At 44.4% G+C, this 14038-nt stretch overlaps 1 protein-coding gene across 50 annotated transcripts in view; it reads left to right on the top strand.

The window, feature by feature from the left end:
• Window positions 1-273: 273 nt before the first annotated feature.
• Window positions 274-14038, top strand: part of AHNAK2 (AHNAK nucleoprotein 2) — a 45932-nt gene continuing 32167 nt past the window's right edge. For 20 of the 50 annotated variants that reach the window (XM_050975586.1, XM_050975585.1, XM_050975568.1 and 17 more), the window contains exon 1: window positions 279-468. The gene's annotated coding sequence lies outside the window, so the exon portion shown is untranslated. Of the gene's footprint in view, window positions 469-14038 lie in introns of all 50 variants that reach the window. The other 30 variants (XM_050975546.1, XM_050975542.1, XM_050975543.1 and 27 more) reach the window with 4 other exon arrangements.

Raw genomic sequence — 14038 nt, 5'->3', positions numbered from 1 at the left:
GCCCGCATCTCCACCCTGCGAGCGCCCGTGCCTGCAGCCAGGCGGGAGCGGACGCGGAGCTCACGGAAAGCCCTGTGCCCCCATTCCTCAGCCTCCCGCGACATGGAAAGCCTGACCAGCACCAAGCCCACGGTCTGTCCTCTGCTCCCGCCTCGGCTGAAGGCGTACAGCTGTTGCCTGAGCAGAGAAAGGGATTGGGTTTCACGGGCTGTGTAATCTGCGACAGTGCTCTTTGCCTTGGGGATAGCAGCGAGCCTCGCCCAGGCTCAGCCGTCCCCTTTCTGCCCGTGAGGAACGCCCCGGTCGACATAGAAGGAAAATTGTTTGCTGAATTTCTGCACAGCCCTCCTTCCAATTGCTGGAGAGAGAGGGGGAGTGAGAAAGAGAGAGAGTTTAAGGCAGGCTCTGCACTGGTGTTCTGGGCTATTTCAACTTCAGGGCAACTTTAGAGAACTTCAGTTATTTTTGGTAAGTTTTTTTTCTTAAAACCCAAACGTCTCTCTCTCTCTCTCTCTCTTTCTTTCTTTCTATGAAATCTCTGGTGCAGATTGCAAAAGTTTGCAGTAGATGATGGGCTTTTAAAAATGCAGAGAGATGTGGGTGTGAGCATTTTGTGTCCTTTGGTACAGAAACCAGACTTTACAATTGTAAAGACATAATGTTCCCAGCTGCTGTACTGGATAAGCGAAACCTGAAGATGTTGTGTGTTAAATGACACCGCTGGGGAAAAGTATGCCCAGAGCTTCAACCAAGGTGCATCTCACCTGGTGTAAACCTTTGCCCCTTTCTTGTGTATGGGAAGAGGTGAGATCAGGGATGAACAAATGTGTTCACCCTGATAAAAAAGTTTCTGGTCCACGTTTTTACGCAGGGGGTTTCAAGCCTCTAAGCTCCCAAAGCTTTCAGAGGGATGTTGGTTCTTAGCGTATACACACCCCTCCATTCAGTAATCTCTATTCCAGATCACGCATGTTGTTTTTCTAACTTCCCCTGTCTGTATACTTAACCCATCGGGACGATCTCAAAGATAGTGAAACTCTTTTGTAGTGCAAAGAGCCAATCCCAATAGTTGCAATGAATTTCAGGGTGCAAAGAGCCATTTTCTTACAGTGAGGTTGATTTCTGATGAATATGAGTTTTCTGTTATTTGTTCGTATCCTAGGTATGTTTGGATTTTATATCTCTGCTCCTATAAGAGGAATACTATTTGTGTGGATATTATATCTCAATAGATACTATTTGCACTACATATATACACTGACTTGGCATTAGGATCTCTGAATGTCCACGGAATTTGAGACTAAGATTAACCTTGAAGCATTCAAAAAGCAGATCCATAACCTTGTCAGTAGAAGCTGGATCCTGGAAGTGCTCACTGCAAGGCTGCTGAGGCTAGTTAATAAAGTGCTGGGAAATTCACAGTGTAAAATTATTCTGTCCACCTGTCTAGGTTCCTCCATGTACTCTGATACCTTTCTGAGCTTGTGAATGTAAATGGTCAGAAGTAGAACTTGTAACAACCTGTAGAGAAAATGAAAAGTCCATTCTCTCAAAGCTTTGAGAGAAAAGACAGAAAACATTACTCATATGAGACAAAAGACCAGAAGTCATTGCTAAAAGAAAAAAAAAACATTATTCTTTATAATTTATGATGCAGAAAGCACAGAAAGTTGGAAGATGACTTGTAAGAGACACTGTACTTATGATCACCTGTTGCATGCATGAGGGAAAAGGTCTAAGTATTGTCTCACTCTTTCTTTTACTATAATAAAGACAAGAATTTTTGCAGATCTAAGCAAATCAGAAGTAAAGCAGCTTACAACAGCCAATTTACTTCCAAAATCTATTCCAACATAGGTCAAAAATCCAGCATTAAAAACATGTCAGATGTTTAACGGCGCGGGAAAACCTATAACATCTCAGGATTTATTGGGTTTTATTAGCTATGTTTAAAAACGATAAGCGTGACTGGAACCTTTAATTGCAGAAAGTCTATAACAATGGAGTTAACAATAACCCTTCAGCACTAAACTGAAAACTGTAAATCTGCGCCGGGCGCTCTGCGGTGCTGACACGCTCCGTGATGGCCGTAGCTTTTCCGTGCAAGCATGCAGATTTGTTAGCTAAAACTGCATTTTACTATCTTTGGTGTGGCACTCTCGTAAAGTAAACTCTACTATTAGATTATGAGGCTTGTGTAAATCTCTGACTGAAGTCAGTTTGACTCTAGTCAGTGCTCGTAAGCAATCCATTGGGGATGGCTGCCTTCCAAGCTCCTCTGCAGCGGGTGTTAATGGCTTTTCAGTCGGACGGGGCAGCGGCAACTTCTGGCAGTGGCTGGCCAGGGGTTTGGAGATGGCACGTATTCCCTGCTTTTAATTGTCTTGGACTCTCAGTCTGTGTTCACAAAACTATGAGGTCAACGTGCCTCTATTTGCTTTTGGCTGTACTTGAAGCTCATCACTGAAACAAAATCCAGCAGTCTGTAACGCGTGGTTGTTGGGAATAGCTGGGATCTGAGTTAACCTCCTGTTGACTTCAGGGGGTGCAGTGCCCTGTGCTTGGACACACCTTTCTCCAGGAAGCCACACCGTGAGCTTCGCAGGTGTTTCACTTAACGTTGTCACTGTGAGTGGAGGGAGCATCAGGGTCTTACTGAGATATCATGCCTTACATGAAGCCACAGGAATGTGGATTTGAAGGTTTGAATCTCCAAATATACTCAGAGATTTGGGTTGTTTTTATTCCTTAAGTTTTCTGCTTGGGCAAAGAAGTTCATCTTCTACAAGTGTAAAACACTGAGGGATTAGAGTAAGATTGTTTTCCAGGATTCCTCACATTCAGAGACTTAAAATAATTAGAATATAAGGCAGTGTATTTGGAAGGTGTGAAAGCTTATAAGCCAAGTAAATATTTGAGTAAATAGAGTCAATCTAATTTTTTACATCTAGCTATTTTTGCATTCCATAATGTTGCTTACATTTGGAAACAGCAAAATATGCCCTGGAAAAACCCGGTGTTTCCTCCTCTGGAGAAACATCTCTCTGTGTTTGTGAGCTCTGTATTGCAGGTACAATGTGAACCAGTAAGGCTGGGAAAAGCCTCACCCTTAACCTTGTTTGGAGTGAGGAGGGGACCTGGCCCTTTGCACCAGCACAGGCAGACCCAGCAAGGGCAAGCACTTGCTCTCAGGCAGTTTGCCATGTCCCTGACCCCCAGTGCACCAACAAACTGTTTTCCTGACAACACCAGCTAACAACTGCTGCCTTGTGTGCTTCCCTGAGGTGTAACATCCCAGCAGGCTTTTCCCTCCACAGCCAAGTGCTGGAGCAGCACTGAGCAATGTAAGGGATTCAGCTCCTGGTGGTGCTAAGATTAAACCTGACCTAAACTAATTTGCCATCTCTCCACATGCTGCAGGAAACAAGGCAACATCCTTGTGGCAAGAAAGGTCCTTTGGATGACCCACAGCTGTGCCTAGCCCCAGTGTGGGAGGGTTATGCCTGCTCCAAGGAAAATTTGCTAAATTCACGTGTTTGCTCATTTCACTCCAGATTTCAGAGTCAAGGCTGAAATTCATTATTTCGTATTGGAAAACAAAACCTCAGCCTAGGAGAGGGCTGTTCACGTGCTAAATACTTCCTACCAATATGTTTACTTCCTGAAAGGGGACTGTAGGTAACCAAGTATCTTAAAGTCACCGCTGACTTATTGCAGAGAATGTCTGCAGTTTTCTGTCAGAGAAGGGGATGACCAAGTGTGTTGTCCAGAGTGACAAGTGAAAATAGTGAGTCCAGAGTGAAACAAGTCAAAGTGTGCTAAGGGTGCTATGCCATGTAAGTAATAAATAGGCCGAAATTGATAGAGGACCCAACAGTAAGGGACAGCATCTCTGCAAGGGAGAGAGTCCCAGGCCATGGTAACAGCCCAAATCTCAGTAAAATTCCATGGAGCAGGAATGCAAGTGCCTGAAGAAGAGCAGGCACCAAGTCTACTTCATCTGCCTAATAAAGATAGCAGTGTCTTCAGGGGGCAGAATTATCTGTTTGTCAGAAACACAAACAAGGAGATAAGGTTTATATGATTTCCAAGCTTGCTGATAAATGCTCGAGACTCCAAAGCTACAGGAACTGCTCTTCACTGCTGGGCAAATGTTGTTTCTTCTCTGTAGTTAAGAGAACAAACACTACTTGAATTTGATAGCAGTGCTCTGTACCTGACTTTCATAGAGTCAGAGGAGCAGCTCTTATCCATGCAGCCCTCTGATTTTAAATACCTTTTACCTGCCCACTGACCTCCCAGTTCTCCCCCCTTGAACAGTGGTGTGATTGCAGTCTCAGCCAGCCAGCACTGAAAAGCAAAGGTTTCAAGCTGCACACACTTCTTCCCATTTCCTAAAGTCCTTGCTAAACAGTCTGACAAATGTGACAGATGTAAAATATTCCACCTTGAAGTGCATCCTGAAAGCTCACACATTTTCTTAGTCCCGGCATCCCCACTTTTCCCAGGATTCCCATACTCCATACCAGCCATAGGAAGCAAATGTCATCAGGTTTCCACAGGTCTTCTATTCATTTACTTGCTGTGTGATTTACTCCAGCTCCTGGACCTTTGACTATCAGCCAGGCACAGTGCTCTACTTTTCCCTCAAGTAAACACATGCAGGAACTTTTCTTTCCTTTTCCTCACATCACTCTTTTTTAATCCAAAGAATTTGCCTTAGCACTATTACCTGGAGGAGTGAATTCCAAAATGGGAATTTTTGCCTGAGTAGAAGAAACTCAAAGGACATGCATGCAGGAGCAAAAATTATTAAAGTTAGCAAATGGGATAGTAACTTTTCCACACAGTAGGAGTGGCTTTAACTGATGCTTGCATTGTATTCTGAAGGGGGAAAATGGCTCAGTGGCACTAGGCATCATTATCTTGAAAATTAGTTAGAGATTAGTTAATTTTTGGTGAACCTCAAAGAAGTTAGCAGCTCTCCCTCAGATCAGAAGATCAGATAAGCATCCCAAAGATTGGGTTTGATTTTTTTTTTTTTTTTTTTTTGCTTGAAAACTGATTATGGTGGTATTAGGTCAAAGGTTGGGCTTTATGATCTTGGAGGTCTTTTCCACATTTAAAGATCCTGTGATTCTGTATGTGTGAGTTTATTGGAAGGTCTATAAGAGATGAAGATCTGTGAAACTATCATGAGAAAGTTGGTGGTTTCAGTTGCTGATGTTTCCTGATATGAGCTGAGCTTTCCCTATTCCTGCTTCTAAAATCAGCCGAAAGCAAATAATTTACAAGAACACAAAAATGTCATTAAACATTCTCCAAATATTTTCATATATGTCAGAGCTGATCTGATTTATGCTTCAGTGAAAGGTTGCATTGATTTTTATATGAGCTGTGTCCTCACACTCCTTAAGGCTGACTTTTTCACATAATGGCCTTGATTATGAGAAAAAAATTGTTTGCAGAATGAATAGCTCAGCCAGCCCAGTGCCTAAAGAGTGACTGAGAATTCATTTTGGAGGCAAACTGGGCATTTTCACATGAGAATGACTACATGCAGCACTTGGGTTCTTGGTGATGCCACCTTGCTACTCAGGCTCCCTGTGAGCAGTGATGGGTGGTGTGTTCTTAGGCTTTGCTGTCAGTGTCCTTTTGGGGGCACGTCTCAGACTAGAAAATGATTGGCTGTGTAAGTGGTGTAAAACAGACTCTTCACACACAGGTATTTATGAGGGGACATTCCAGTGATCAGCAGAGCTGGATGGAGGCAGGGCCCCCACAGGTCTGCTATGAAAGGAATAAATTTAGTAATTGCACTGTGATCTTATATCTGTATTTGGATTTTATGTTCACAGTGGATTTAACCACTGCTTCAGTCAGTCTAAAAGCAATCTGTGAATGAAAGGGTTTAGATAGAGATAGCAGGAGAAATCATGGTTTTCTTTTTAAAATTATCCTTCCTCAGAGATTAAAAAGAAGCTTTTGGATAACTGTACTGGGTTATGCCAGGAAAGCTCATCACAGGGATTAGTGCATTAACTACATAATTATAATGTATACATTGCATGCTTCACCAGCCAAATATATAAACCTTATTTAGTCTAAATAAACCTTAAAGCCCAAAGAATAAGCCTAGCACTTTCAGATAAGCTCAAGCACGAATGTAATCTCTCCTTAATATACCAACTTTTTTCTTAGAAAGAAAACAGTGTGCTCAGTGCATGTGACAACAAATCATCCCTGGGTCTCATGGTGAGGAGATCAGAGCAGCCATCAGGAGTCCCTGAGGAGCCCAAGCAAACTGTCCACAGCAGCATTTTCCCGGGAGCTCTGCCCAGTGCTTCCCCCTTCTCTCCCTTTCTCACTTTTTCTGACTTTCTACCGTGGATAAACAGCCCCAGCCCTGCAGAACCACTCACATCCCAACCACATGGCCAGTCCCAGGCCATGGGACCCCTCCCAGAGACCTGGATCATCACTTCCCTTCTGCTGCTGCTGAGCACAGCAGGACTAGGAGTGTGCAGGGTGTGTGGGTGCCTGAGGTATCCCTGCTCAGAAGGCAGGCTGCTCAGAGGGTATTGGCAAATGCAGCATCCCAGACTGGCAGAATCTCAGCAGCAGTAGGTAGGGAGAATCTGGCAGCAGAAATGTATTTGGAGGGCAGCAATTTTTTGTCATTCTGGGGCCAGCATGATCAGGTACATGTGGCAGCAGCCTTTACTGCACATCAGGAAGATGATGTTGTAGTCAAGCCATAAGCTCCAGAGCATGTTGTCACACAAATTCAGAACTGCCCCTCTCTTCATTAGGAAAATGCTGCAGTCCCTCTCTGTCAGTAGAGCCGTGGCTTTTCCAGGAGAGCAGTGCCTGGTGCAGGGCAGGGAAGGCTGTGGCAGGCAGCTGGCAGAGCAGAGGGGTGGTGGTTCTGCAGGTTGGGTGTTTGCAGGCAGGCAAAAGGTGCAATGCTAGCAGGGGTGTTTGGGGAACTCAGCACTGCACTCTGGAACAGAGAGGGTGAAGCACCTGAGTCAGATTAACATGTTGGATGTGGACTGTGGTTTGATGGCATGGCTTGGGAAAGAAAACCTATGGAAAAAAATCTGATTTCTTATTTTCAGCTTCTAGAGCTTTTTTTCCGAGGAAGAAAAGTTTAAATTCATACAGCACTCATGAAGGAAGATTGTGACAGGCCCACCTTGAAGTCCTTTGCAGCTGATCCCTCTGGGATCAGTCTGCTTGGCAGAGGCAGTGTTGAGGGAAGATAACGTGGCAAAAAGACAGGTATGGGAGCAGGGGAGCCCACAGCACACCCCCCTACCACAGGCTGCTGCCTCAGCAAGGCTGCCCAGAGGTACCTGCAGACCCTCAGGATGCAGTCATGGAGTCAAAGACAACCCTGGAGCAGGGACAGAAGCAAATGGCATGGAAAGAAACCCAACTATTTTGGATTATTTCTCAGGGGCACTGAGAAAACAGCCAGCAGGGCCACACACAGACACATCCAGCCACAGGCCAGTGGAAACCAGTGTGGGTGAGACAGCCTCATGCAGCAAAATCCCATGTGGGCAACCACAGCATTTTCCAGCCCAGGAGAAACACCTTGTAGGAGCTGTGTTTCACATCAGCAGCAAGCCTCACTGCAGTGTGTTTGGGGTGTTTCTGCTGACCACTGCCCCCATCATTCTCAGCTGTGCTTCATTAATTTATTTGCCCTCCTGTGTGTCTGGAGCTTATTGCTGGTTCCCATTCAGTCCCTGCCCTGCTCTCAGAGAGGGGGACTGGAGTCAGCAGATCTCCACCCTGGTGTTTGATAGGGAAGCGGCGCTTTTGCAATGATCCCCCAAGTTGTGACATGCACTGGAAACTGGTCCTCTGCCAGCAGTCCTCTGTGCAGGGAGCTGCAGCTTAGCTCAGGTGCTGCATGAACACCTCTGCACTATCACACTGTTGGTTGTTTCATGGCCTGGGCTGACAAAGTTTGGGCTCCATGACAGCACACACAGATACAGCCCATGGAGCTGGGGCTTTCATTTGCACCAGAGCAAAGGGAGGGTAAAAGAGCTGTGAAAACCCATTATGAATGTTTCCCCTCCCCACAAATCCTCCTATTTAAAATGCCCAGTAAGGGATGTAGGGGGGAGGGAAAACCATCATCCTCTAATCCAAAACAGGAGCTGCCTGTCATACCAGCACAAACAGACCACGCCAACTCCTCCACTAACTCTGCTCTTGTGAGGAGACAGAGATGGACTGCGATAAGGTTTTGGCTCTCAGACACACTTGGAACCATGGGGAAGGCCAGCCAGAGCCTGTGCATCCAGGGGAATTGCTAAATCAGCACTGACAGATTGCAGCAAGGAGCAGTGTCCTTGACCTGGCTGCAATAGCTCTGAGGAGCAGGAGTGAGAGCTTCCTGCTTCTCAGGGACTTTGCAGACAGCAGTGTCTCTGGCAGGAGCACAGGCTCAAATCTGTCAAACTAACTGTTGTTGCACAAAAATGGCATAGCCCAGCTGTGTTTGTCAAGACCTGTTCTTCATTTATTGCTGCTGCAGTCTGAGGGCAGGTTAAGGTGCCCACCTTAGGTGATACACAGTCTCCTGCCCAGGGGTGCCTCAGAGGATTTAGAAGGTTTGTGTCACACAAGTTGAGTAAAATGGAGGTGACAGTAATGAGGAATAGCAGAAACAGTTCTACAAAGAAAGAAGGAAGGCTTTTTCGAGGTGCATTTTTGTGTGTTTCGTTGTCTAGAAGATCTCAGAAAAAGTGGATGGTAGTGAAGCCCTGCTGGCTGGAGCAGAGCTGTGGATGGAGTTATCCACCAGTGGCTTCATGCAGAGTCCTCGTGGTGGAGGCACCTGATACAAGAGCATCTAAGAAGACCATGAGCTCTTTGACCTTGCCATGTGTGGATCTCCAGCTGCTCTTCTGCAGAGGAGCAGGAGGCTGCTGCTCTCTGACAGGAGACCTGAATGTAAAATCTGGAGGGCATTTGTTTTCCAGTCAAGAGAAATGAGGGAGTTCAGTGTTTAGGCAACCTGAAGCTGCTGAAGTTTTTGTTCCCACTGTCATGCCCCTTGAGTATTTGGGTGAGAGGAGGATGCAACATGAAATGCTGCATTTCTTTGTAACTTCTGTCCAGCTCCCCTGAAGTACCTTCAGTAGACAGAGCAGGATGTTGGAAGTGGAGTTATAGCAACAGCAGCACAATACCCACAACCCCAGCTGGATTTGTATGGTGACAGGTAGGAAAAATGGAATGGCATTCACCTTGAGGGAGAGAAAACAGGCAAGTAAGAGTGTTGAACTGCTCAGAGAGGTGGACTCACCTTGGGCTGACAGCAGCAAGGATGTTTTGCTGACAGGATTGACATATTTGATGGAAATGAGATTTACATTGCTTTTGGAAAATACATGGCCTAACACACAGACACCATAGATAGCTTAATAAGCAATTTAAAAATATTTGGATGTTCTGTTCACAAAATAAATCGATGTTAAATTAACATTAATTAGCTATCAGTCTTTTGGCAGGCCTGAGTTGCTTCAATGAAACAAACATCCTGATAGACTTTCCTGCCTCTCAACTAAATAAAAAGATATAGAGGCTTGTCATAAATTTATTCTTACAAAAAGCATCCTGTACCTTCTTTTTGTTTTTCTTTTTAATAGTAGTAGCTCAGTTTATTCACTGCTTGGTTAAGTTGCTGTCATGGTTTAACCCCAGATGTCAGCTCAGCCCCACAGAGCCATTCACTCCCTCCCTCTCTCAGTGGAATGGGGAGAGAATAGGAAAAGTGAAAAAAACTCGTGGGCTGAGATAATAACAGTTTAACAGATAAAACAAAATCCACACACAAAAGCAAAACAAAACAAGGAATTAATTCACTGTTTCCCATTGGCAGGCAGGTGTTCAGCCATCCCCAGGAAATCAGGACTCCATCCCAGGCACTGGGGAAGACAAATGCCATGGCTCTGAATGTTTTCTCCCCCTCCTTCTTCTTCTTCCCCCAGCTCTATATGCTGAGCAGATGCCATATGGTCTGGAATATCCTTTGGGTCAGCTGGGGTCAGCTGTCCCATCTGTGCCCCCTCCCAGCTCCTTTTGCACCCCTGCTCTGCTCAATGGTGGGGTTGCTGTGAGGAGCAGAAAAAGTCTTGACTCTGTGGAAGCACTGCTCAGCAATAACAAAAACATCCCTGAATTATCAACACTGTTTCCAGCACAAATCCAAAACACAGCCCCAGACCAGCTACTATGAAAAAAAATTAACTCTACCTCAGCCAAAACCATCACAGTTACAAAAACTGTGGTTTTGTAATTAGTGGTTCTTTGCAAAATCATGAAATATATATATGTATGCACAATGCCTATCTGTATAAAAGTAGTATGTGCTTAAATGAGTTTTGCACTGATAGGCTCCTTGGCAAAGAAATCACTTTTAGTTATCCATTAGGGCTGGATTCAATAGAAATTTTGGCTGACTTTACTGCAAGCCTTGGAAACCATTGGAGTATTCAAGATTTAGGCAGTCAGATGCCTGCTTTAATTTCTATTGACAAAGGAAAAGGAGGGATGAGTAAATGTAAAACATTTCCTTCCAGCTAAGAGAGGCAGCATGGTGCAGGGAGGAGGTGGAATCCAGCACATCTGGGTTGTATTTATTGCTGGCTCTGCTGCCAACTTGCTTTGTGTCTTTAAGCAAGTAATTTTTTTTTTTTTTTTCACTTTGCTGTCTTACTTTCTGCAAGGTGGGGAGAGCTGACTGAGTTTCACTTGGTGCTTTGGGCAGGTGGAGGGAGCTCCTTGGTGTCCATGACCAAGATGGGGCAGTTGCCAAGCTGGCAGATTAATAAGTGCCAGGCAGTGCTGTCTGTGTGACAGAGGGTGCAAGGGGTAGCTGTGCCTTTTGAGACCCAAAGGGAAGGATGTTCATGAAGTAGCCCCATGCCTGCATAATCATGTGTCCATAAGTGCCAGTAACCAGTGCCTCCTACATCACAAAGTAATTTGGAGCTGAAGCTGGTTCGGCAACCTCTACCTATGATCTCCTATTTCATTTTCTACAGCACTCCCGGGGAAGAGCAATTGCTTTGGGGCTAAATCACAGAGAATGAAGTGGCTCTTTTTAAATGGTCTCTGTATTTGTGCTTCTGGACCCAAAGTTGTTTTCAGGTTCTCAGTGTGGAGGAAAGAAGGCTGGCAGCTTCCTTTTTTTTTTTTTTTTTTTCGTAAGATACATTTTCTGCCAAATGTGAAGAACTGAAAAAGCATGTGAAAGCCAAGAGAGAGTCATATATGGCCCTCTGCATGCCACTATGACTGTGGTCCAGCAGTGATACTTGGGCTATTCCCAGAAAATTCCTGCCTATCTCTTATTTGCCTTTGTTTCTCACTTTATACAGCACTGATGCCTTAGTGCTACTTGCTGCATCCACCAATGGAGCTCATGGCTAACCTACAAAATGCTTGTATTTTTTTCTCAAAGCTTTTACTCTTACAAGGTTGCAGGTGTGGTTGCTATGAGCAGTGATGTGTGCTCTGCTGGATTTTGCAAGATGAAGTCAAAGCTGACCACAGCCCATATCAGAGTCTGAATTACAAGCTGAATGCAATGTAACGTGCCATGTATCAGTGGGGCCAAGTGATGTCTTGCTTGAGTAGGCACTGAATGAAATATCAGTACTTCAGGATTTGATCCTGTGGCATTAGATGATCAGCAGGTACCATATAAGTCCTACTGATTTTTTGTAAGCTGCCATTTATGGCTGTGTCCTTACGATCCTACTGGTGGATCAAGATGGCTTTCATGAGGCCTTTTGGAAATACCTGGAACGTGAAAGCTTGGGCAGATTTATCTCTCCACAAAGTTGTACAGGAACTCGAGACTCTGTTGAGTATTGTACAGATGATGGAAGAACTAGTCAGGAATAGTGGTAATCATGTGCCTTTATGCACTGAACAAATCTGAGAATAAAGATGCAGTATATAGAGACAGAGTGATTATTAAAATCAATAGAAAACATTGATGGAGACTGATCTCATTTATACACTCTACTGCAATATTCTTTATTTTTTTTAACCTACAAAGGAGAAAGGTTATTAAGAATAACATGGTAACACGGGTATAAATTCTTCCTGACTTAGTGTAGCTTTGTTGTAAGCTGTCCTAGTTTAGGTGTCCCTTCAACTGCATTGATTTTCTCTCCTCTGCAGGGTACATAATATATTCTTCTTCTCACAGTAACATATTTAGCAAATAGAATCAGTCAGTTGAACTGATATTCAAGACACCTGGGTTCAGCCTCTGGGTGGGTGATGCAGTGATATCACCTCTGTGTGTCTGCCTCCCCCTCTGTGCAGCCCCCTCCCCCTTTGGCTCTCTCTGTTAGTTTAACAGAAAGCCCTTTGGGGCCAGCACTGCTCTCCATTGTGTATTTGTACAGCATAATGAGGTGTCAGCCTTGGGGCAGGCTCTTGGAAACTACTAAAGCATAAATGGTAATAAAAATTAATTAAGTGAATACCCATGTCCTAGGTGTCAAGGCAGGGTGTAAAAATTATCTCCAGTAAAGTGCTCTGAGTGTTATAAAGTGTGATACAAAGCTTCTCCAGATTTCAGAGGCTTAAATCCATCTCTTAGCATGCAGCCAGGACTTCCTGCAAAGTTCTCTAGTCCTGCACAGACAACTTTGTGATGTGAAGTGAAAGCTGGATTTGAATTGCTGTAGGTTAAAGGCGGTTATTCCCACAGTTCCCATTTCCTCATGTTTTCCACTTATGATGTTCTTCTCTTTTAGTGTTCATAGTAACTTGTGCCAAAAAAGGTGTTTCCTATCATGTTCTCCTCACATTGTGTGTTGTGGTTTAGGGATTTTTTTTATTCCATATTTTCAATCCCCAGAGAGAGCTAAGGTTAGTCATAAACATGCTTTTGGCTATCAGATTCATGTGTGGTTTGCTATAGCAACAAACAAAAGCATTAGTCAGAAACTGGCATGAAGCTATAAACACATATTTTTTTGTGATATTACCCAGAGTTAGCTGAATTTATCTGGTACACTGTTGCCACACAACTGCATTGTATTTAGATTATAATCCTGGTTGAATAGGAACATCATAGAAAACTCAAATAATACATTATAGAGAAATAAGCAAGTCTTTTAACTGCTGTTGTTAACTGTCTGAAGATCATGGCCAGATTCTGCTATTGCACTGTAATAAATTCAGCTGAACACCTTCAGGACACGAATTTACACCAGAGGCTGGAATCTGAATCTGTATCTATGGAACAAAAGGAAAATTATAATTAAAAAAAAAATCTTGCTTTGCCTTTGCTGTTTTCACCTCCATAATTCTACTGCAGCAGAGTGATGAGAGGTAGGTGTTACCAGAGTGCAGTAGATGGTCTGAGTCCACTGCCAGCACTCCTGGAACACATTGTCTGCAGCATGGCTGGGAGGGAGCACTGGTGAGGACAGTCTGTGGCTGGCTGTGCCTCCACAGCACTGGGAAGGTGCAGTCTGTGCAGAGCTGGGGTCTGTCCAGCCAGTCTGGGCACGGGAGGAGTGGCTGGTGCAGCAAGTCCTGCCTTCCCTGGGGAGCTGGTTGGGTTTGTAAGGCGTGCACTGAAATCCCACAGCTGCCAGTCCCTGAGCCAGCTAGTTTAAAGGTTGCCCTGAAGGCTCTGCAGAAGTGGTGATTTTTGCCTAGGCAGAGTAGGCACATTCCTGCTTTATTCCAACCATTTGTCTTCTCATCCCTGCACCTTTTCAGGAACATGAGCCCTGCTCTGTTTTGACAGCTGCATTTAATAAAAAACATATGCATGAAAAATGTGTTTTCCAGTATTCCTGAGCTGGCACTGCTCTGCAAGGAGAACTTAAACTTCCCTAGAAATTGTTCAGATACATTTTCAGATCCCTCTATTTGAACATATATGTGTGAAGTGGTCATGACCTACCCTGCTGCAGAGGTGTGCAGAGTGACATAGCTGCAATATCCACACCTGCCCAAGTGATAAGAGTAACAAATC

Source organism: Serinus canaria, chromosome 5 (assembly GCF_022539315.1).
Source record: "Serinus canaria isolate serCan28SL12 chromosome 5, serCan2020, whole genome shotgun sequence".
Classification (NCBI taxonomy): domain Eukaryota; kingdom Metazoa; phylum Chordata; class Aves; order Passeriformes; family Fringillidae; genus Serinus; species Serinus canaria.
The sequence above is the reverse complement of the archived record's forward strand: the minus strand, read 5'-3'. Positions and strand labels throughout refer to the sequence as shown.